This window comes from Coturnix japonica, chromosome Z (genome assembly GCF_001577835.2).
Source record: "Coturnix japonica isolate 7356 chromosome Z, Coturnix japonica 2.1, whole genome shotgun sequence".
Lineage (NCBI taxonomy): Eukaryota > Metazoa > Chordata > Aves > Galliformes > Phasianidae > Coturnix > Coturnix japonica.
In genome coordinates, this window is record NC_029547.1 from 64205038 (window position 1) to 64227980 (window position 22943).

The 22943-nt window shown below is 44.0% G+C and overlaps 1 long non-coding RNA gene across 1 annotated transcript; it reads right to left on the reverse strand.

Moving 5' to 3' along the window:
- Window positions 1–18829: 18829 nt before the first annotated feature.
- LOC107306681 lies at window positions 18830–20947 on the reverse strand. The gene is made up of 2 exons (XR_001552235.2): window positions 20192–20947; window positions 18830–19867 (listed from the first exon to the last, which is right to left on the reverse strand). It is a non-coding gene; the product is annotated as an uncharacterized LOC107306681 (long non-coding RNA).
- Between the last annotated feature and the right edge of the window lie 1996 nt (window positions 20948–22943).

Consider the following 22943-nt stretch of genomic DNA (forward strand, 5'->3'; position numbering starts at 1 on the left):
CATCTATCTTCCTCTTTCCTCTCATCTCAGTATGGTTTTGGTCCTTGCTGTGACCCTGACTGAGCCTGAACTGAAGCTGGACTTGCCAGGCAGTGAATGGGTTTGCAGAGAGGAGCAGAGGAACCCAAACTAGTTTTGGCATCATTGCTCTTCACTGTATTTTTATGCATGTTACAGAAACCAAATGTGTTGGCATAACATACAGTCCAGTCACCTTCCCCAGCAGCATCCCAGGACCATCTTCCCCCAGATGCCCAGGACCATACCCAGGTGGGTTCTGAGTATCTCCATGGGTGATGCTACCCCCTCCATGGGTGACTGATTCCATCAGACATAGAATACAGAATGAAATCTTGTGTTAAAACCAAATTTTCTGTGTTCCTGTGCGTGCCCATTGCCTCTTGTCCTGCCACTAGAGAGAACTGAGAAGAGCCTGGCTCCCTCCCATCAGGTATTTGTATATTTATATGTATTCCTAGTACTGTATATTTAATAGAAAAATAAAAGAGGATTTCTGTAACTAAAACAAGAAGTGATCTGAATAACACATTGAGGAAGAGAGGCAAGCAACCAGGAAAGCAAAAAAGGAATGCAAAGCTACATGGTAAAATACAAGGTTAGCCTGTCTGCATGTGAGAGAACCAATTTTTTTTTTTTTTTGTCAGATGCTAAGAAGTTTCCTTCTAATTATGTATCTCCTGAATTGTGTGTTTAAGTAAGAGTCAAAAGGATTTTCACCATTCTAATCCTCCAGTACACTATAGCAAAGCATCTCTGAAACTTCAAAATGGGATTTGCGAAGGGTTTTCAGATGGGACGAGGAGAAAATGTCTCACTGTGGCTGCCCAGACCATTCTGCTCCCTGTCCCCCCAGGCCCAGGTCCCTGAGTTTCCAATGGACAGTGCCCGGTAATACTGCAAACAACAGCAAGCAGCTTGTTGCAGTGGAAAATGTTGAACAGCCTTAAGTAGAAGCACATACTCACCCACATCCCACCACATCCATTAATGCAGGTAACGTTGCTACAATTAAAAACCATGCATTTCCTAAGGAGGTCCAAGAAACCACACTTAACCCACCTACTTAGAATAGTTCATCAGTATAACATATCAGGTGCCACTATGTGGTAAGGACTGGCAAATAACAGTGTTTTAAGTACTTCATCTACCATTCTTACTTGAAGACCTTTGTGCATTAAGGCAGTTTCCTTCTGAGTAGTTTTCCATTTAATTTCTGCATTTTCAATCACTTTGATGCAGAGTAGAAATACTCACAAGGCAGATTCAGGTGCATTTATTTAGGGCATAGGATTACAGCATAACGCTCTCCAAATAGACCTGAAGGTCATAACAATTTTTCAGACCTTTTCTGAATCCACCTCCACATTACCACGTGGTGACTGTTGTTATCACCTGCCATAAGCCATGTCTATAGGATTCCCTATGAATGAGCCCAGTTCCTCTGGGTAGCTTTCCTCCCTCTGCATTGCTTTCTGCCTTACTAAAGCATTAATTCCTGTCAGTCAGCAGAAAAGCCTATCAGAAATTTTGGCTTTAGTTAAAAACCTCGAACACTTGCCCAGATAGTCTGAAGACAGTGGGAAACAATATTTGGCAGAATGAGGATACCAGTGGCTCTGGTGTTCATGGCCAGCTATCACCCATTTTGCATTTGCAGGAGGAAGATTTCATAGTCAGTATCGCACTTACTGGTAACATACAGAAGAAAATAACTGCAGATGAGTCCAATCACAGAGATGGAGGCAGTTGTTAGAGAGATGTAGTCTTTCTGTTGGCAGGCTACCGAGCAGGAGGGTAAACATAATTACGTGTAGGAGGCCTTACAAGCTCTGCAAATAATAAATGCCAGTCAGACAGGTATTTTTGGTAATAGTTCTTTGGCCTAAAGCTATGAATTTTCTCAAAAATCTCACAAGGAGAAGCTGGAAATAAAGATTTCCTTATTTATGTCCCTTTTTATTACAGGCTTCCTTTTTGGTTATAGACACACAATTCATCTTTCCAGGAATGCATTTTCCTCATGTTTACAGACAAGCAAAATATCTTTATTATAACACAAAGTTATTATGTTTGTATCATTTATTGATGTTTCTGAAGTATTCTAAGGACCATGGATTAACAGTGCTATAGGAGTACCAAGCACTCAATATGTTATTAAGCTTGTCCTCAGAATCTGTTTATTTGGTCTTCATTTCTTCTGATGGCACAGACTTCAGAGCAAGACACAAGGAAGGCATTTCCATAACCTTTTCCCTCTCATACCTATGTGGGATGAGCAGACCCAGAATGTGTGCCATCTTCTGCAAGGTGCGGTGACAGCACTTCACAGGCAATCTGAAGTCACCCTGTACCCAAGAAAGAAAGAGAAAAGAGAGAAATGCATAAGCTGATTATTTGCATTAGTTTCTTTCAGCTCATCCCTATAAGGAAGGGATGGTGAGGGCAGTGCTGTTCAAAGCAGGCAGCTTTGAGCCCTGCCTTGTCGCTGCAAACAGCCAAGCCTGGGTAAAGCAAATTATGCGGCTGCTGCTGGGCATTTAAAATGTATATGAACAAGCTGTCACTCTTCGATCTGAAACTTATTCAGTTATTCAAACTAATTCAATTCCATCACCCAGCCCTGACACCCTGGTGCCTCCCACAGACTGTTTTAATGGGAAGTGATATGTAAGTGCAAACACCTCAGAGGCGGGTGGCAGGGGGACATTTCTGATTCAACAGTCATCGCTGTGGCTGTTAACAGCAACAGCATTTATGCTATCCTAATTACGCTGTGAGCGCGAGACACACCAGGAAGGCCCATGCTCCTCCTCCTGCCCCTCTGGCACTGCCTGTGGCCATCCCTACATGTCCAGTGCTGCTCCACCTACCATTGAACCATACCCCACCTGCTCTGCCTGCTGATATGAGCAGCATGCGGGCTTTCAGTGTCCCCAGCAGGGCTTACATCAGCCTTCAGCATCTCCTCCTCAGCTGGGCTGGCTTGAAAGAAAATGGTTGACTGCAAAAACAAACAAACAAACAAAAAAAACACAAAAAAAACACAAAAACAAAACAAAAAAATAAACAACATGAGATAAAACAACACTAGCAGTAGTGAATGCTCCTCCCTGTGAGTCCATCTTCATTTAACCACAACTCAGATTGCTGTAACTGTGAGCATCCCTGATGGAAACACTGCCTACATTGACACTTGTATAACTGTAAGAGCAAAAAGAGAATAAAGAAAGGTTTTGCCTTGAAACTGTGCTCTCATTTATGCTGAAGTTCCTATCAACAGACACTGTTGTCCAAGACTTTCAAACACCAGCAATGCCTAGTCATGGATGTTTTGGTTTCAAAACAGTCTTGAGTTATCTGTGAAAGAAAACAAACAATAAAGAGCCTATCTGCTGAATTCAGCACAAACGAGATCCAATCCAACAGGGTTCTCCCACAGGACAAGGACTTTGTCTGTCATTATTTGGTTTTTAATCAGTATTCCAAAGAAAGTATGAAGTCTTTGACATCAGCACCTGCAGAAGCTGTAAGGGTCACCCAGCACCAGCTGGCAAGCAGATCAGATCCCACTGAATGCCATTTTTCAACCATTACTGGGGACTCAAGATCTTGCTATCCCAGGGAGGATGCAGGGATAGCTCATCCCTACCAAGACTGCTGGCAGCAGGATGCACCAGGAGCCACCAGGCAGATTAACAGCCTGTGATTTACAGGGCCAGGCAAGGATTGCTTGGTATTCACATCCCACTTAAAACTGTGGCCATGGCTCTGGTGAGATGCTACTGCTGCCATCAAAGCTGTTTCAGGTCAGAAATCTGAGAAGGTGAAATGCATAATGGAGATTAAGAGCCTTAGCTCAGGTTTTACATCCCGTTAATGGCTGAGCTGAAGGGAGACCCTGCTTCCTCAGACTGGCACCCAAGCAAGAGGCTTCTGCAGACACAAGGGCTGAAGATATGATCCCGCCTGTAATCACAGCATTCCTTTCATCCTCCCAGGCATGAGTAGGCTCCAATGGCCCAGCACAGCCTTGCTGCTCCTTGCTCAGGCCAGGCATGATCCCATACCTCTGAGAGCACTCACTGGAGAGGCCAGGAGTGCAGCTGGGCACTTCAGACCCAAAGGAGCCATGTCATGTATGCCTCCCCTGCCATAAACTTGCACCTGGGCAAAAAGAATGCATTTTTAGGAGAAGTGATACACAGGCTAACTCTGGATTTGGTTTCATTACACAACCACAAGGCAATAAACTGCACAGTTATGCAAACACCAGTCTACACCAGTCTCCTCTGCTTTTGTTGTGTACATTTCCTCCATGGGCAGCAGTGCCAAGAGAATCCCAGAGTGGGATGGCCGCATCTTTCTGACACACCAACACATTGTCACACAACACTGGCATCACGAGATGAAGAGAACTCAGAGCAGAAGCCATTTGAAACCAGAAGGCTGCAGTGCTCTTGACTTTATTTCATGTTGTGCACACATACAGTGGCCGTGGCTGAAAGATCAGATACTAAAGACCCCTCATCAGGAGTTTTGCTGATAATAAATGACTTTACTTTGGAGTAAATAAATGACTTTCCTGTACAGCAAAGACCAACCAGTTATCAGAACCGACAAAAAGTGTCAGTGCTTTCAAAACAACAGCACCTTCACTTATCATTAATGTCTTGTAGATATGCAAAATATGTAATAAACATGACTCTAGGAACCTGTATGTTGTGTTTGCTCATCTTATCTTTCAGAGGGAAAGTATTTACATACCTAAAATATATTCACAGTAATTTGTCAGTCACTGAAAAGAGCAGGATTCACTGCAAATGTTGAAGTAATTTTCTCACCATAAAAGCTTTGTTTGCTTAGTTTTGTAAATGACTGTGTTGCATGTAATAAGAGGCGTACACATCATTAATTTTATATTATTACTGTTTAAAATGCATACTGCAACAGGACATGAGAACTCCCAAAATGTCAACATGGGCACTTTGGCAGTGCAAAGCACACAGCAAGCTCATGATTCCCAGTACAGGTGTGTGTAGGAGCAGCCAACAAGAGGCATTGGGGCCAGCTGTTTTCTTCTTCATCATCTTCTACCCATGGCCTGCATATCCCAGGTACATCTATGGGAGGGCAATGTCCCCGCACCTCTTTTCTCTTAGCCAGTCTGCAAAGAAAGCCTTGAATTTCAATTTGGTGCTCAGCAAGAGCACTGTGCACCAATACATGAGCACAATAACACCATTTGATAGAGCCCATTCTCAGCTACAAAACACTGTTTCTCAACACACTAGCTATGCACTTTCACCAGTGATGAACAACAGCATGCACCCACCACCTCACTGCACTCACATTTACTGTTTGGTCCCCATAAACATTCAGCAAGCATCAGTGAATGTCAGTGGGTGCCATTTTTTCTTCACAGAGGAATTCAGTTCAACACCTTTGCTTCATCTGCACTTCCATGCCAGATGCCATCATGTCAGACTGCCCCTCTGCTGCCATCTGTCACATAGCAACACCATGAAATGTGATATTGGTAGGAAGGTTCAACCTCTACTGTTTTACCAGCAACATCTGCCTCTAACATTATGAGCCAATACGACAAAATAAGAGGTGTTACATTCAGTGCACAACACTTTCCCAGTATGCACACAGACAAGGAGTTAAATCCCAGGTTTGTGTTTCATACTACTTCAGAGAAGGGAGGGAAAATGCAGGTTCTGGTCACAAATGTCATTGAATAGCTGGTAACAGCAGAGTTTCACTTAAAATAGCAGTAGGTCACACTCACACGATGCTTTTTTAAGAGGGTAAGGTCTGGTGCTAGCTGTAAATGGGGAAAGCAGCGTGTGGGAAGCAGCTCAATTGACAGGCAAGGACCTGAGAGGTCACGTAATAGGGTTCAATCTCTGTTTAACCATACAAAGCTGAGCTGGGAAAGTGCATGTTAAAGCAGTGGATTGGTGAGGAAAGTCTCTCTGCCAGGACTGCATCCCTCCCAGATCCAGCCCCACAGAGAGGCTGAGCCTGGGGTCCTGCCGCTCTGGCAGGCAGCACTCTGTGCCCCTCGCAGAGTGGTGGGGAGGGGGCACAGCAGTGGAGCATCACCTGCCCCAGGGAAGTGGCTTGGAGGGAATCATACCCCGGGCAATCCCTTGGAGGGCGGAATGTCTGAGCTGACTGCAGGCAAAATCTGCAGTTCAACCAGGCATAAATACAGACAGCTTTTAGCCTGAAACAGCACACAGGCAAACCAGGCAACAAGAGCAGTTCAAAGACACCTCATTTACTTAGAAGCACGAGCCTCGTTCATTCAGAGAAGACACAAAGTGGAAAACCTAGAGGATGGAGATGTTTAAAGCAGAAATTCCAAGCTAGTCCTGAAATACTTCAGCCAGCGTACACATAAATTTGAACAGAAGGAAGAAAAAAATATTTGTGCCTTCAGAACTTCTGTGGAATAGCCTGACTTCAGTTCTTGGTGCACTACGCTTCACACCTATTCTGAACTAGCTCTGAAACTGAGTTGTGTCTGATAGGTCAGAACTGTGAGTAACAGCAATAGGAAGGAAGGAAGGGAAGAAGGGAGAAAGAGAGGAAGGGAGGGAGGAAGGGAGAGGGAGGGCTTTTCTGGGGACCACTGCCAGTGCTGAGAATGTACCCTAGGGAAAGGAGAGACTCCTCAGAAGGAAAAGTTCTACCCTACTTTGCAACTCTTCAATGCATCTATTTTATACCCTACTCTGCTCTGAAATCTCTTAAGCTGCTGCTGGTCCTGTGCAATCCCAGGGTGTAGGTACTGTAGGACATCTGCACACAGTATTGCATGGGATGCCAGACAATCAGTTCTAGTAGCTGGTGAAATCTTTATGGAGCACAGATTCCTTTAAGAAGAGTAAAGAATACATTTACATGCTCCATTGACTCCCCTTCTCTTATCAAATCTCATCTGAAAACAAGTATTTTATTCTTCACTTGTACCTATTAATATCTCACTCCCTTAGATATTAATTATTGTTCTGCTTTGCAGATGCTCTATTTAAAGATTACAGAAATTTCTAATTGTAGTTTGGGCAGGCGATTATATGCAAAATAAACCATTATCATGAAGGTTACTCTAGGCTGTCTTATTAAAGATGAGCACATGAAATACAGCTGCACATACACTGAAAGCCAACTCAGTCACACCCATTCTTTGCTCTTGTGAGGAGCAATGTCCTATAGCACATCTGGATTGGTGAACATCTTGGGAGGGCAGCTGGGCCCTGGCTGCAATGCTGTCTCTGGCCTGGGGATGCAGCCTTGTTCTCTCTGTGGGTGAAAGGACAATCTTTTGGTTTTCCACCCAGTCACTGCCAGCAGCAGCTTCTGCATCCTTCCTTATACTGATCTAATTGTAGCCAAACATAAACAGGGTGTGACATAGCTCAAGAAAAGCTCAATTAGGTGTTCAGCAAACAACACACAAAACATTAATGGGGGGGAAGGAAAAAAAAAAAGAAAACAGCATATTTTAATTAAAGAAAAAGGTGGAGTGGCTAATTATCCAGATGCTCTGGTTTCCTTGGGGTTATACTTCACAAATATTTGTTTCCCATGTTAATCTGGGAGCTATGTATGTGACTCTCTTATAAATATTAATTGCATACTATAAGCGAAAATATCCTTACTCCTCACCGTGCAGAAACCAAGTTATAGCTCACTCTCTGACACCCAGCAATGACCTCTAACAGATTAATGTCAGAAAATTAAGTGGTTTTTCCCTTGTGATGCCTGGTCACTTCACGGTCCTAATGGAGTGACCCTCAGCAACAGCCTCTGAAGCAGGAAAATGCTGCTCCGCTGCACAGCTTGGGAGAAAGAAGGAGCAGCAGTGCTGAGGGGGCTGCAGGCAGGATTCTGGGTTTTCCTACTGCCAATGAAATGTGCTGAGCTAACAGAGATACAGGGATGGAGAAGGATCTGCCTCGTGCATGCATTAGGTAATGTGGCCAGCAGCACTTGGCACTCCTCTGCTGGCTGCAGCAGTGCTCTGTCAGCTTACATCCACTGTAGCTACATTTGAACAGTATATATTTCATCTACCTTTGATAGTCCTTGTAACAAAATACTGTAAAGTGCATTGCTGGAATTGAATCTGCCATAGCAGGACACCAGAGTGGAAAACTTAAGATTTCCTTCTGTCTCTCTGATAACTACACTCACTCACAAACACAGTAACACACACCACTAAATGCTTTTTGCATACCTATGCATTTCTCTGAAGGACAGGAATATTTTGCAGCTCATTTATATTACTACTATTCATTACGCTATTCAATTACACTAAGTGCCCTAATTACTTATTTACAAGGGGTTCGTAACTCTGTACTTTTTACCCAATGTGTGCACAGCACCCTGTTGCTGTACACTCCCCTGCCCACAGGGCCATAGAGGGCAGCAGGCTGCAGGGTACCACACCATTCACCCCCACCTGCTCCCCCCAAGGCCTAGCCCTGTGGCATTGAGACCTTCTTGCCTTTGCCAAAACATCTAGAGCACACTGTCCCTCCACAGAAAGCCTTGTTTTGTGTTCCAAGGCTATCCTATCTTCAGTTGGGCTTTTCTTCTCCAGTTGAGGAAGCATAGTTTGTACAAGATTGCAAGTTTTCTTGTCTACTCTACTATCCACACTGAGTATAATCATATCAGCAAACCCATTTCTGAGGTGCAGCCTCCAGAACTGAATGCCCCAGCTCAAGGACCTGCCTGTTGGGCAAAGCAGAAAGTGTGCTTCCCTGCCTTGCTGCTTCATGGTCCTGTGTACATCCTGTAGGCGGGTGGTTTGCAGCTTGCACCATGTCTGAGTGCAGCTGTTTATTTCTGTTTAAAGTCATATTGAGCCAAATTTTCCTCTGCCCTTGCTTGTGCAGCTGGTGTTTTCTTCATTTGTTATACCTCACATTCATCCCGAATGAGCTGCACCTTCTTTTTTTCAGTCCATAACTCTAATTTGTCAGTGTTAAGTGGGATGCTAATCCAGGCTTACAACCTTCTTGTAAAAACACTGATAAGCATGATCACTACCCTTGCATTCAGGTAATTAGCAGCTTGCTGAAACAGTCCCAGTGTTAGGGGCTGATGAACTGGTTGCTGACTGCTGCCACTGTGTCCCTGGGTTCACTCCACAGCAAGGATAATCATTATCTTCCCAATAGGCACACATCAGTGCTGGCTTGCCAGGCTCCATGCTGCCTGCACATATGCACACAGCACTGGAAGTTCGCAGTGGAAGTGTATGAATGCATCCTGTCCATGCACAGCCCTGTGACCATGCTGGGAGTCCTGCAGCCATCACTCACCTGGCACAATAACATTCATGCAGAGCCACTTCCCTTGAGTGAGGATTGCACTGACCAGCACTTTTACCCATCAAGAACAAAACCCACCCCACAGTTCACACCAGGTCTCCTGGACCTCACAAAGGCCTGCACAGACCCAGGGACAGTCAAATCTGGAAGTAACCAAGAGTGTGCTATCTCCATCCCACAGCCTGTGGGAGAGACACTGGCATGATGAAGGCCCAGGGGTCTACCAGACTTGGCTGTTCTGGGAGTGCCAGCCCAGGAAACACAAAGCTCCTGTCCTGGGGAAAGGCTCTGTGGGCAAATGATGCCATGATGGGGCGTGAATGTGGCAGGAGGTGTGTCAAAGCCATCATGGATGAGGAAAGCCTTTCTTCACTCCTTTTGACTGGGTATCAATCAAAGCCACATATGCAGAAGCTGGTTACCAGCTACTGTGTTCCAGTAGAGATTTGGCAGCACATCTGGACATCTATGGATGACATCTTGTTGTCCGGCTATTCTCAAACCACCTCTTAAAAAAGCTTCATCAGCACAGAAACATTTGATCTCTACGTTCAAGTCACATAAAGCAATTAATTATTTTGGAAGACGTGAAAAACAATTACAAAATATGCTTAACACACAGCAAGTAAAACATGAAAGGTTTCTTTCTCCCCCTTTCCTGGCCTTTCTCTGCTACTGGTTTGATAGCACTTGGGCTTGGCAGAGCCCCTGGCTTATCTGCTGCAAAGGAGCTCAGTCTTCCCTTTGAAATGTCTGTGCTCTTACCCTCCTCCCCCTGAAGCATGTTCCTGAGATACTCCTGCACTTATCAACCAAAACAAACATTGACCTGCTCTTCGGAGGGCAAACCCTGCTTTGTAATGCCAAGCACTGCCTTCTGGCCTTGGCCACTCAACCAGCAATTCCTGGAAGGAAAAAAGTGGGCATGCTCTGTCCCCAACACCTCCACCTTTTAGCAGGAGGAGTCTCCCTCCAATTGCACCTCAAATTTGAAGCTAGTCTGAGTGCAAGCAGGTGCAGCTGGACACTGACATCCCTATGGAATGGACATGTGAAGCAGAACTCTGATCTTTGCTCATGCTTGTGCAAGCTGACCCTCCCACAGCAGCTTGCCTTGGGCCACACTGAGGTGAGAAGATGAGTGAGTGGCAGTGATTCTGTGGCATCACTGTGCAGGAAGCTCAAGGAGCTCCAATGGAGCTTTGAATTTAAAGGAGAAAATGCTGAGGGGAAGAGCTCAGTCTGTCCTCATGCACGTGGCGGTGGTGGCTGCGGTTTTTACATCTCTGTAAATATTGCTCTCAACAGAAACTCAGTTTACCTCCATGAGCACAAGCTGCTTTCATGTTATTACCCAGCGTGTGGTACGTGAGCTGAGCATACAGTTCCTATTGCGTAAAGTTCCCTAAAACAATAGCCTGTGGGAGGAAGAAGAGAGATCATGGAAAATAAGGGGACAAATGGCAACACTTACACACAGCAGAAATATACAGACATTCTGGAAGAGTTGCTAATGCTAAATTCAGCACAGGCTTTCTGAAACTCCAGTTATTTCTTTATCTGGTTTTATACCGCAAGGAGGATTTGATTGGTGAGAGAATTGCTTTAAAGTGCATTTAAACCCTGTAAACAGAGCAAAGCCCTGGTGAGTTACAACCTATCTAATTTAAATGAAAAGACATCTCCCCAGTAGTGTCCACATATGCCAAAATACATACCACAAGCTAGAAAAAATCCTCAGAACCATCTAAATTTTACTTGCTGATAATAAATCCATGCAAATGGACACAGTGGTGTACACCTAAATGTACGATACAACCATCTTAGTTATAAATATTAACGAAATTTCAATTCATATGCAATGCAACAGAAAATGCTAATTTGAGAAATGTCTGCTACCAGATTACAACATACTTAAAAGGCCTCTGCTTCAACATGCACTGGAGAGGTGTGGAAAATTCAGAGCAAACTGACAACATGTTTGATTTATTTTTCAGAAATCTCTGGGGCTCTGTCAACTTATCACAATTAATTCCAAATGCAAAAAATAGCTTAATATTGCGTGTGAAGCAGGAATTGGATGCTATCTCTGACTGCCTTCTGACAGGAGAGAAAGACTACTTCATGCAACCGTGTGAGGCATTTCAGTTTCATTCCTCTGTTGTGACAGGGTAGGACAGAAAAAGAATCCTGGGGTGGTGGGTTGGCTTGTTTTATACCACCACCAGAGTGAAAATGAAATTACAAATATTTCTGCCTTCTCACCGTCAATAGTGACAGCTTAAGGGAAATAAGAGCAACTCCTCCCGAAGCTCTGTGCACCATTACTCCATCATACTGGCAGGCTCACGCACGTACAGGCTCAGAGCTCACTCATGCTGCACGACACACTCGTGCATTCTTGAATAATTTAGATAAAATATGTAGAGACACTGGGGTTCTCACTGTAATTATTCGATGCTGATGTTATCCTTTCCAGAAATCTCAGAAACGTTGGTGAGGAATACTGAGGGTCTGAGTGAAGCAAAAACCTAAATAAAGGAATTGGCCCCAAGAAGTTGCTCATACTTGCATTAAACAAATTGCCTGCATCCTTTGTGGGCAGAGAACATCCTGGATGTATAAAATAAAGTGGTCAATATATTTAGCTTGCCTGACTGGCACTCAGATAGCGGATCACTGCAGACCTTGACAGTACAGCAGAGGTCATTAAGAAATAGAAAGGAAGATGAAATGTATCTTGAGTGTATTCAACACAAGCAAGCACTTTGTTTTTACAGAGCGGGCAGGTAGGTCAGCCTTTCCTGCTCACGTTTTCCAACAGCAGAGCTATGTTGTGCGCACAGTGGGGAGAGGTTCAGGATTTGCCAGTATGCTGAGATTTATCCCATGGTGCGCAGGGCAGTGAGAGAGCTCAGAGTGATGCTCCTGTCCCTTTCAAGACTGTAGTCCCCTGCTGTTACATACCATGCCACTCACACTGCACTGCAGCCATGGGAAGGATCACCATTGATTATCTCCATCTTCATGCAGGAAACCATATTATTATTTTGTTGAGTGTCCTCTTGGGAGGGAAGTGGCCCCAGCAGCAGATGGTGAGGCAGTAGCAGCTTCCCGAAAATCAAAGGTGGAAGTTTTGCATGACTAAAATTCTTAGAGAGATTTTTAGCCGGCGCTTCTCCTACAAAATGCAAATCATCCCCATTGCTGGGCTTGTATCTCCACTGCAAAGCACACCCAGGGGAAGAGGAGGCAGCAGAGGGTCCAGTACATATGGGGCCTTGTCCTACACTTGGTGCGGATGGGGAATGGTCAATCAGCTGCATGGTGCACAAAGCCTCCTCCATGGTCGTTTTGCTGCGGGACAGCAGACATGTGTCTGCTTCTAAAGTCCTGCCCTGGAGATTCTGTCCAACAGCATGTCCCCTACAACGCTCTGCCTTGCCCTCCCTGTGTGCCTGTTCATACACAACTGCGGCCCTGCAGCACCAGAGACCAGGATTATGCGATTAAGCTAACCACCTGAATATGTATTTCTTTACACAACAGCTAAGCAGACTCTTCACACCTCCCTAAGCAGTCAGCAGAGATGTAGATCTCAACATTAATGCAGATTAATCTCGGAGCACCGCAGAAAACGTCTCATAATTGGTACAAATCAACTGGTTTCAATAGCAATCATCTGCGGCCCACCAAGTACAAAGAAGCTGTGAAATGGATTATCTGAGACAAGAGAGGAGGGGGAGAGAAAGAGATAGGAACAAACACCAGCAGAGACCAAACAGGAAGAAAAGCTGAGGGAGTACAGATGTGTTTTCAAGGGTGCCGTGTCCGCTCCAGCAGCAGTTATTGCCTTCTCCTATAATGAGCTGTTATCTGGGAGAGCAAACAAAGCAGCACAGCTCACTTGCTGTCAGCAGTGGATATCAGCAGCATGGCCCGGTGACCCACCGAGTGCTTGCACTCTGTTTCTGGCTGTGCCCAGCACGGAGATTGGCCCATGGTAAAGCTGTCTTGCCAAGGGTGCCTTGGGGGCTTTATAAGACTGGCTAAGCCTGTGAAAACAAAATAAAGGGCCTGCAACAACAACAACGAATTAACGCCTTACACTGCTAAGAGATACTGCTTTGAATTTATGCATAATTTCTAACTGCAGAGGAGAAATACTATGTGATCACGCTGGCTTATGTAATGTGTCCAAAAAGCCTGTATGTTATGGGGGTCTCAAAACATCATGATTCCCAAAGGAGAAAAGCATCTGCTGCTGCAGTACGAACACATCATTATGGCTTTTATTCAAATATGAGGCAACGGGTAAGAGAGCTGCTGAGCTGTCATGTCTTGAAACAGAGGGATGGGGCTGGGGCTGGGAGGTGGGGTCTGATGTGATACAGAAGATGCAGAAGAGATGGAGAGAGGGACAGGGGCTCTCTGGGAAGGAAAGAGAGCCCTGCCTGGAGAAGGCAGAAAGGCAGAGTTACAGTATACAGCACGCATCAGACTAATTCAAGCCTTGGCCTTCCTGCCCTGCTGGGGCACTGGCATGGGGGAATTCTTAGAAGCAATCACATGCAGCACAAGCACTATCATCACCTCCAAATAGAAAATTGAGTTTGCTTAGAATCAGAGAATTTGCATACAATTTAGCAGTGGAGAGGATAAAGCACTAAAACGCATTCTTCCAACAAGCACTCCTCAGGCTATTGATAGCTGCCAGAAAATTAAAACACCCACAAGGGCTTTTTCTTCAAAGAGTATTAATTTGAATTAAACACATAGAATGCAGCCTAGTAAAATACATGTATTAAAATACATTGGAGAGCATGACACGCTATGGACATCTGTAGATGATGTGATCTCACTGTCCCGCTGAGCAGAAGCACAACATTCCAAGGAGATTTTTGAAGAGACAAAGAAGAGTGAAAAAAAGGGAGAGATAGAAAAAATAAAAAAAAAAAAAAAAGAAGAAGAAGAAGAATGCAACTGAAAAAAAAAGGAAAGCCTGAAGAAGTCTACCATGAGTCAGAAAGCAAGTTGTCTTTATTGTCTATATTTGCTTTTCACTTCAGTATTTGCATAACACTACTCTCAGAACTACAATGCCGTGCTAGAGGAATGACAGATCCCTGAAAACACCCTATTGAAAAGCATCTGGACACCAGAAAATAATCGTGTAACAAAAAGAAAGGAGAAAAGGCAATTTTCTTGGTGATATGAAGTTACTAATCTGCCACGAGGGGCTACAGCATCACAGGTGCCTGAAGTCATGCATAGTAAAGTGACACAGGACTTCTGCCTTTGGATGAATCTGGTTACTTAATCAATGGGAAAAATGTTGTCCACCAGACACAGGAACTGAATGCAACGTTTCCACGGAGTGTTCCATGCTGTACATAAAATATGGCTACAAAACAAAATGAAAATGCCTACCAGAGGGAACTGAAAGAGCAGGTGAAGTGGAAGGACACCTGCAGAACACCAGCGTGACGTGCAGTGATGGTGGAATGACAGATGCGTGTTTTCCGTCCACTTAATGGAGCTTGTGAAGGAAATGAAAGGAAGGAAGTGACATCATTGCTGGCACAGTTTGCGATAAACACAGGCAAGAGCAGTCTAGCTCCTCTGACTGGGGCAAGCTCGATACTACTTTGTTCTTCAGATTCCCAAGGAAGGATACCAACACCAGGCAAGGTAGCCCACAGGGAAGGGCTGCTCGGCAGAGCCAGAGCCAGAGCCAGTGCAGCTCCAGAGGGACTGCTTGCCAGCCTGTTTGCAATTTGATCCCACTTAGCACAAGCAAATATCAAAATATGTTGTTTCTACACAGAAGACTGAAGACTATTATGCAAATCATTCTTATCCTAATGCACAGGCAAATGACTGAATTAGAGCAATAGGATTAAATGTTAATTTGTCAATATGATCGTTCAATTTAGAATTTTTTTTCTTTTTTCTTTTTTCTTTTAAAGCTGAGACAAGACTTTCTGTTCCATCAGTCAAATGTTTCAAGGGATGACGTCTTTTCTTTCTCGAGAAAACTATCCCTAGAGGAAAGTAATGGACTAATTAAGGCAATTAATGGTGAAGGCATCAGGTGCTTCCCTCCAAATCACTGTGCAAAAGTCACATCCCTGAGCCCATGCTGCCTGTGATGTGAGCTGGGCTCCATCCCTGTAAGCATTCATCCCTGATGGGCGGGTTGATTGTTGCCTCCTATCTCAGGGGGGAATGTGCTCCCACATGTGTTGGAGCTGGTGCAGAGACCATATACAGACATGACATTTCTACCAAGCTAACACCACCTTAAGTCCATAGTCTGTATTTCTAGCCAGGATCCACAGCTGGCTTTTCCAAACCTACTTTCTATGGTGGTGTTGCACCATGAAACCTGTGCTTCTCCCCAGCTCCAAGGTGCAGCCATTCACCAGGCAGTCCTGTCTGATTTTATTGTCTCTGGCTGCAGAGAAAGCCCAATCTGCTGCTTCACCTCCGGCAGGGAAAGATGAGTGGAAGTGCCTGACTGTGTAAAGTACAGTACAAGTAGCACTAGGCTCTGATATAGCAATTCCTGTCTGAGACAATTTACCTTTTGCTAACTATGCAGATATCACAAGCAGTTTTAGAAGTGAGGTGTTTGATGCTTAATCTTGCACCTGTCCTAAGGACTGAGCTGGGCTTTTCTTAGCCTGGATCACACTGCACAGAGCTGCACAGACAGAACATTTCAAATGTCAAATAGATGCAAATCCTTTGCTTGCTCTTGTGATAAAAAGGAAAAGTCACCAGGATAAAAACAATAAGCTATTGCAACCAACACACTCTTATTAATGGCATCATTCTTTACGTTATTGATAATAAGGCAATAAATAATATACATAATAATAGGAAAAAAGTAGTTATACATTGTTGATCTTTTTCTGTTCTTTGTTTTGTCTTATCTTGGTGTACAGTTTTATTTTTCACGTGGATAATACAAGGACAGTATAAGCCTCTTCTTCAGGGAGCAGAGTGGTAATACACTTAGATAAGGAAGGGAAGAAGCTCAGATAGAGCTCCCTGCAGGGCAACTGATCCAGTTTCAAGTCCCAGCATGTAAAACAAGCACAGGCAGAGACAAAACATCTAGGAGCTGTCTGGGTACATCTTCTGCTCCCTCAGCCACAGAAATAAGCCATGGCAGGCATCCCAGTACCCGCCATCAGCTTGCTTGTATTCTCCTTGGTGTAGAAATGACTGGCCCCTGAAAATAACGGTCTGAATATACTGAATGGTCTCAATATAGCAGGGGGTTAGAAATTAGATGAGCATTGTGGTCCTTTTCAACCCATGCCATTCTGTCGTCTCTCTTGGGGGCAGTCTCTGTGTCATAATAGATGTGGGTCGTCAGTAGCCTTTCTCACTTCTTGCACGTTGACTTGAAAGCTACGTAGCCCAAACAAATGCAACCACTAAATCCTTCAGAGAGTTCTTTTGGCTGTCAGGGCTGATCTTTGCCTCAACACCCACGTCCCTTCTCAGACCTGCAACCATGTCTTCACAGTCCATGATCTCCCAGGTTCACTGCTGTTCAAAGCATTTCCACCCCAATCTCTCTCATACCTGAGCTGAATGTTGTGCCAGATGACGCACAGTTTGCAATGCAGAAATTTCTTATTTGTGGTGAGTGCTGAGTTTTTCTTTTTCTTTCTTTTTCTTTTTTTTTTTTTTTTTTTTTTTTTTCAGGACTCCTGGATAAACACCATCTGGTGCTAAGAATTTGTTAATGTTTTGTTTTATCAATTATTTATTTTAACATGCCTTTTTGCAATGCCTCCATTAGAGGTGGCTGTGTGGTCTCACTCCCTGCTCACAGTGTCTCCATGAGGAGCACCAAGGCAAAGCCTCTCTCATCTCTTTGGTGATGTCCTTGCTCTCTGACAGTGGATCTTCTCACACAGGGTTCACTGACTGGCCCCACCAATTCCTGTACAGCTCTGTGAACTTTGGGCTCATATTGCACAGCAACACTAATCCTGTTAATATTTACATATCAAGATAGATTTAGAATGGATTTTAACTTTAAATGCACGATGCTAAGTTTACTACGAAAATTTCAGATGGAAAACACCAAATGTGATCTTGGTACACATCCAAACACAAATGTGAATTCTTTTGAATATTTCCCAAACCGGAGCAATTTTTATCATAGGGATCTACCCAAACTAAATGATAATCAGCCGACGAGCACATCATATGCGCTTCAGTCACATCCAGCTTCTGCACTGGCTGATGTAAACAGAATCATTTTTATTCTTAAACGTTGCATTCAATCCATGAAAGTACTCAACAGGAGAAAGAGAAACAAAACATGAGATGACCCGTGTGCCCAGCCAGGCGTAGTGTTTTTACAGCCCCTGTTCCTCTAAGAGTTGTTAAGAAGATTTATATGCAGTCGCTCATGAAAATGCATAACTAGTGTTTCAGTACTGCGAGGTAAAATATTTATTAAAAACAGTGGGTTGAAGAGAAAAGCTCATCCCTGTGGTCAACTCATCACATACACAATAAGCAGTAATTGTGAGTGCCCAGCTTTCACTTAGGACCCCAATGTAAGCCCTTGGAAAAGGAGAACTGGGAGATAAAGACAGCAGTTTCCCCATCACTGAAAGAGGAAAGGTGGCTCCAGCACAAATGAGATGAGGAACATGATTAATCAGTGTGATGATTAATCTTTCTCTTTATGTGAGAGCAGGCATGGGCATTTGATTAAATATCCAAGGTAGGAGAGCAACATCTAATAACATAAAATCCTCTTTTGCAACTGCTTCCAAGCTCTCATTCCTTCTTCCCTGAAAGTGATTGAAATTTCAGAATAGTGAGGGCTTGACTTTCTTGGTTGTTTTGTTTTGTTTTTCCCCCTAAATTAATGCCGATGTCTTTGGAATAAATGTAATTGTAAAGGTGTGGAATGGACAGACTTTCATTTGCTAACTAGCATGGCTTCTCTGTCTTCTTGTCTTCTGGTTCAGGGGGCAAGGAAAGCAATCACAGCAGTGGAGAAAAGGCTCTTGGTCCCGGGGCAAAAGACCGTAAGAGGCAAATTAATCGGGATGCTCTTTGGAGCTGAAATATATCACTGTGTATTCATCAGCATTGGGCATGACGACACATAAGGTACATTACTCACACAGACGTGGCTGGTATAATAAACTGGCAAGCCATACCTGGGAACATAAAGCAGCCTTGGAAGGTTCACCTGTTGTGCTTCTCTGGCACATGGGAGAGGGGAGGAAGAGGGTGAGGAGGCACAGCACAGCCCTGAGACCCTGCCTGCCTACTGGGGCTGCTGGGCTTTGCAGAGGAGTGTGGGTGAACTTCCACATACTCCTAGGAATTGCACCTCACCCAGTAATTCCTGCATGAGATTTGCTTGTACATTTGCAAACGATGTTGACCTCAATAGTATAATGCAATCTGCGTAAGACAAGCAAAACACAGCTCTTTATTTATGAAAGCTTACTCTGTGGTGCAAATCAATTTATTTTTTACTAATACATTCACACTTCCTTCTCACACATCTCAAGATCACATAAAGGGCAAACAAAGGTTTAATTTAAAATGTAAGTGATTTCCTGTGTTCTGCAACTATAGCAAGAAATAAATAATAAAAGACCCAGACCAGACCTCCTTTTCCTGAGCTCTCTCCTGGCCCTGTTGTTTCTCCGTGCCTGATAAAGGCTGGCTTACTGCTGGTCACCCTTTTTTCCTTTTTTCCCCTGTCTCCATCCTCATTCCCCCACTAAAGTCCCACTGCGCAGCAGCTTTCAGGCCCTAATTGCCCTAGTTTAGCATGGATAGCAATTAATTTCAGTAGGAAAAACACAGAGCCAACATTCACCGATGGAGACAGAGGGATTTCCACTGTGGAAACAACAAATTCATCTTGTTCCCTTTGAAGTCCAATTCCTGGCATGTTTAATTTAAAATGAATATATCTCCTGCTGAGTGGATATTTGACTTGAAATTTGGGCTGAAGTGGTGTCGAGTTGTAAGCAGCACGTTGGCCTCAGCTTCCTTTCAAAAGGTATTTCTTTTAGTTCTGAGAACTCCACAGTTAATTTGAACAGGGCTGCTGCACCAGTGAGCTCTCAATAATGTAGAATAACAGTAAATAAAGCGTATTTGTTAATGTTTGTTAATGAAGCAGCAGTGGGGCGTACTCAGTGTAGACTTCTGCTTTTCTTTCAAGCTGAAGGTTTTGCTGGTTGTCTTCTCAGCCGCATCTTTCATTTTATCTCTTCATTGAGACACGGCACATTAAGTTCAGCTGGAGTTGTCTTTGAGAAGAGCACCAGTTATTCTCCAGGACAGAGGAAGAGTTTTACACTGTTTTTAGCACAGAAAAAGAAGCTGAATGAGCCGTTTCTCAGCTCCAGTCATGTCCATACATTCACAACACATTTATCTCATGTTCACAAGGCTTTGCCATTAGGCTCATTATCGAGGTACAGCAGCACCTGTGATGAATAACAAGAACCAAGGTGTGTAGTGGTCAATGCAGATGCAATATGTAGCCCTGTAGATATAAGATAATCTGCCAGGAAAATTACAGTTAGGTTTCAACAGAAGCAATTGTGCAGACTAGTTAATTAAAAATATTACTTACTACACTTTAATATCATTACCAATGAAAACATGACAGTTGAGAGTGACCTAATGTTATGAATATTTAATTAGGGTTAATAAAATGCATAGTCAAGACCCATTTCAATAACTAATCCCAGGAACTGGCCTTCTCTCTTCCCCCCCCCCTACCCTTTAGCAAGGTCCTTAGCAAATACCTTCCTCTATCTGGACAGCTCTTGCTCCTGGGGGAGAAAACACGTGCCTTTCCTCAAAACAGTCATCTCTTCCTGGGAGTGAGAAATTCCAGCAAAGTTCTGCACTGAAAACTGACTGCGAATGCAGCACCTTCTCACACAGACGCTCTGCTCGCTCAGTGAATTGTCACATCTGCTGACTTCAGGTGACTGAAATAGATTCTTACTACCTTCCTGTTGTTAGCCTCAAAAAAATGGCACCACTGGGAGAGAGAGAAAAAAAAATGGCAGACTGCTCTCCCCATTCCATCATAACATCCCATTCCCATCCCAGTCCTTCATAACGTTTTCTTTACTGGTGACAATGCAAATACAATGAGAAATCACAGCTTCATTTCTCAAATAATTTCCAGAAGCATGGTTCCTCCAACACCATTCAGAAATCTTGGATCAGACCTGTGTGGAAGGAAGAGAGCTGTTTATGGGATAACAGGCACCATAGCACCCAGTGTTCACTTCAAGGCTTTCACACAACATAAGGAAGTAATTCCTGGGAAAGTGAGGTGCTACAGTGAGGTATCACATTCTTTACACAACACTGTCATATCTCCTATTCAGTCCCTCCAAGTGCTCTGGGCTCAGATTATGTGCCCTGGCTGCAGAGTTATAAGTTGTAAATGTTCCCTTTTGTTTGCTGTTTGACAGTGCAAGAAATTTGTGTGGTATAATAGAAAAAGAAAAAGAAAGAAAAAGGAGAAAGGAGAAAGGAGAAAGGAGAAAGGAAAAAGGAAAAAGGAAAAAGGAGAAAGGAAAAAGGAGAAAGGAAAAAGAAGAAAGGAAAAAGGAAAAGGAAAAAGGAAAAAGGAAAAAGGAAAAGGAGAGAAAAGAGAGAGAAAAAAGTGGAAACCAGAGAACAGTTTTGTTCTGTGCGAAGGAATATGGTCAGTTATGAAGTTACCTCTTCATCTACCACTAGTACCCAGAGGAGAGACATCCAACCAGCTGCCAGTTTTGCTCCAGCACCAGCTGCAGTGCACGCCAATAGCTCTAATTACAAAAAATCTTGTTGCAATGGTGAAATCCATGCTTTCTCTTTCTCAGAGACAGCCAGGAATGCTGATTCGAAGCCAGAATCTCTATCCTTATGGAGGTATGCACCATTGCAGAAAACCAGACTGCTCAATTAGCCCCCTGATTTATGTAGGTCTAAGATCAGGTCCTCTCCAACTCCTCCAATGCCCAGAACTCAGAGTTCAGATACTCGTCATCTAAAGGCCTTAAAAGCTGTCAGGAAAGCCATTACAGCTTTTTGCCAGACTCATCACCCAGGGGAAATTACTTCTGAATCCCCAAACTAGGAATGAATATAGCTGCTGCTTGAATCAGGGCTGAAGCAGCACAGCAGATTAAGCCAAGCTGGCCCCTGCTCCCAGCCCTGTGTCAAGCCCTGCAGCTGCCCTGATCTTGCTGGGGCCAGCTGCAGTCCATCACCAACTAACTTCCCCACAACGTCCTGATGGAAAGGTGGGAGAGCAAGAGAGAAGTAAATCATCTTCTTGCTGCTGCTTGGCCCTCCTCTGACTGCACATCTTGACGGCAAAGAGAAAGGAGGCAGACAGTCAAGTCAGACATGCTCGATTTGGGGGATGCTTCCCTCGCTCTGTGGGATGCTATGCCTCACAGTGACCTCAGGGAGGGCTGCTCCTGCACCCTGTCCAGTGGGGTAACTCCCACAGGTTTTTGCACTTACAAAATCTGCCATTCCACAGAGCTGACAGCAGTGTAACATGTCCCCCTCAGCCTACACTTAAGGGTAGAGCATCCAAGAGGTGGTCCACCATCTTCCAAAGTCACTTACTTCCCCAGAATTACCAGTAATCAGCTGACTTCCTACAGAACAAGACAGCGTTCCAAGTGTTGCAGAATGAACAAGAAAGCCGTGGTCACTGCTGCTGGCACCTGGTTTTAGAGATGTGGGAAGGACTGTTACAAAAGCGTTCCTTTTCCTCAGCACATTGTGGGCTCCTCAAGGGCATCTGAAATAAAACTCTTGCATGGACTGAATTTTCACCAAGGAGCTGGACTGTTTTACAAAGAGTCAGATTCTCTGTGATGTTTTTCAATCCATTTTTCTATTTTATTTTATTTTATTTAGGATAATGAAGGTCATATCCCCAGCAGAGCACTCGTTCTGCTCTCTGTTCATCCTCACACAAAGGCAGGAGGGAGAGGCAAGGTGCAGAAATGAGGCTGTGTAAAGGTAGCACGGAAGCAGTGCTGGAGAAAATGCATGGTGAATGATGCAAGGGCTCGTTTGTGCAAGTCAGTGTGAACTGCATTATCTGTGCAGCTGACCCTTCTGTTGCACAGCAATTCTGACTGCTGGCTGCCACCAAACCAACGAGCAGACTGGTTATAATCCCCGTCTGTGTGACTTCCTAAATATTTCCAAACAATTTTAATGTTCCTTTCTTGCCAGGGTTATATATCCTTAGATAGGGTTTCTGTAATAGGTTTCTAACATCCTTTCACATATCCTCAGAATGGCCCATCATGTTACAGATAGCTCTAATTTTGCATAGATTAAAACAGTCGTAAGTACAGAGCTGTTATATCCTGCTCATCTTGCCTTAAGGCACAACGTAAATGAAAGTGGAGCTAAGAATAGGGTCTCGTGTCTCAGCTGAGGGGAGAAGCGTGTGCCTGCCTACATAAAGAGAAGTAGGTTATGTTTGGAATAGCAAGAGACTTTTTTTTTCTTCTTCTTCTTTTT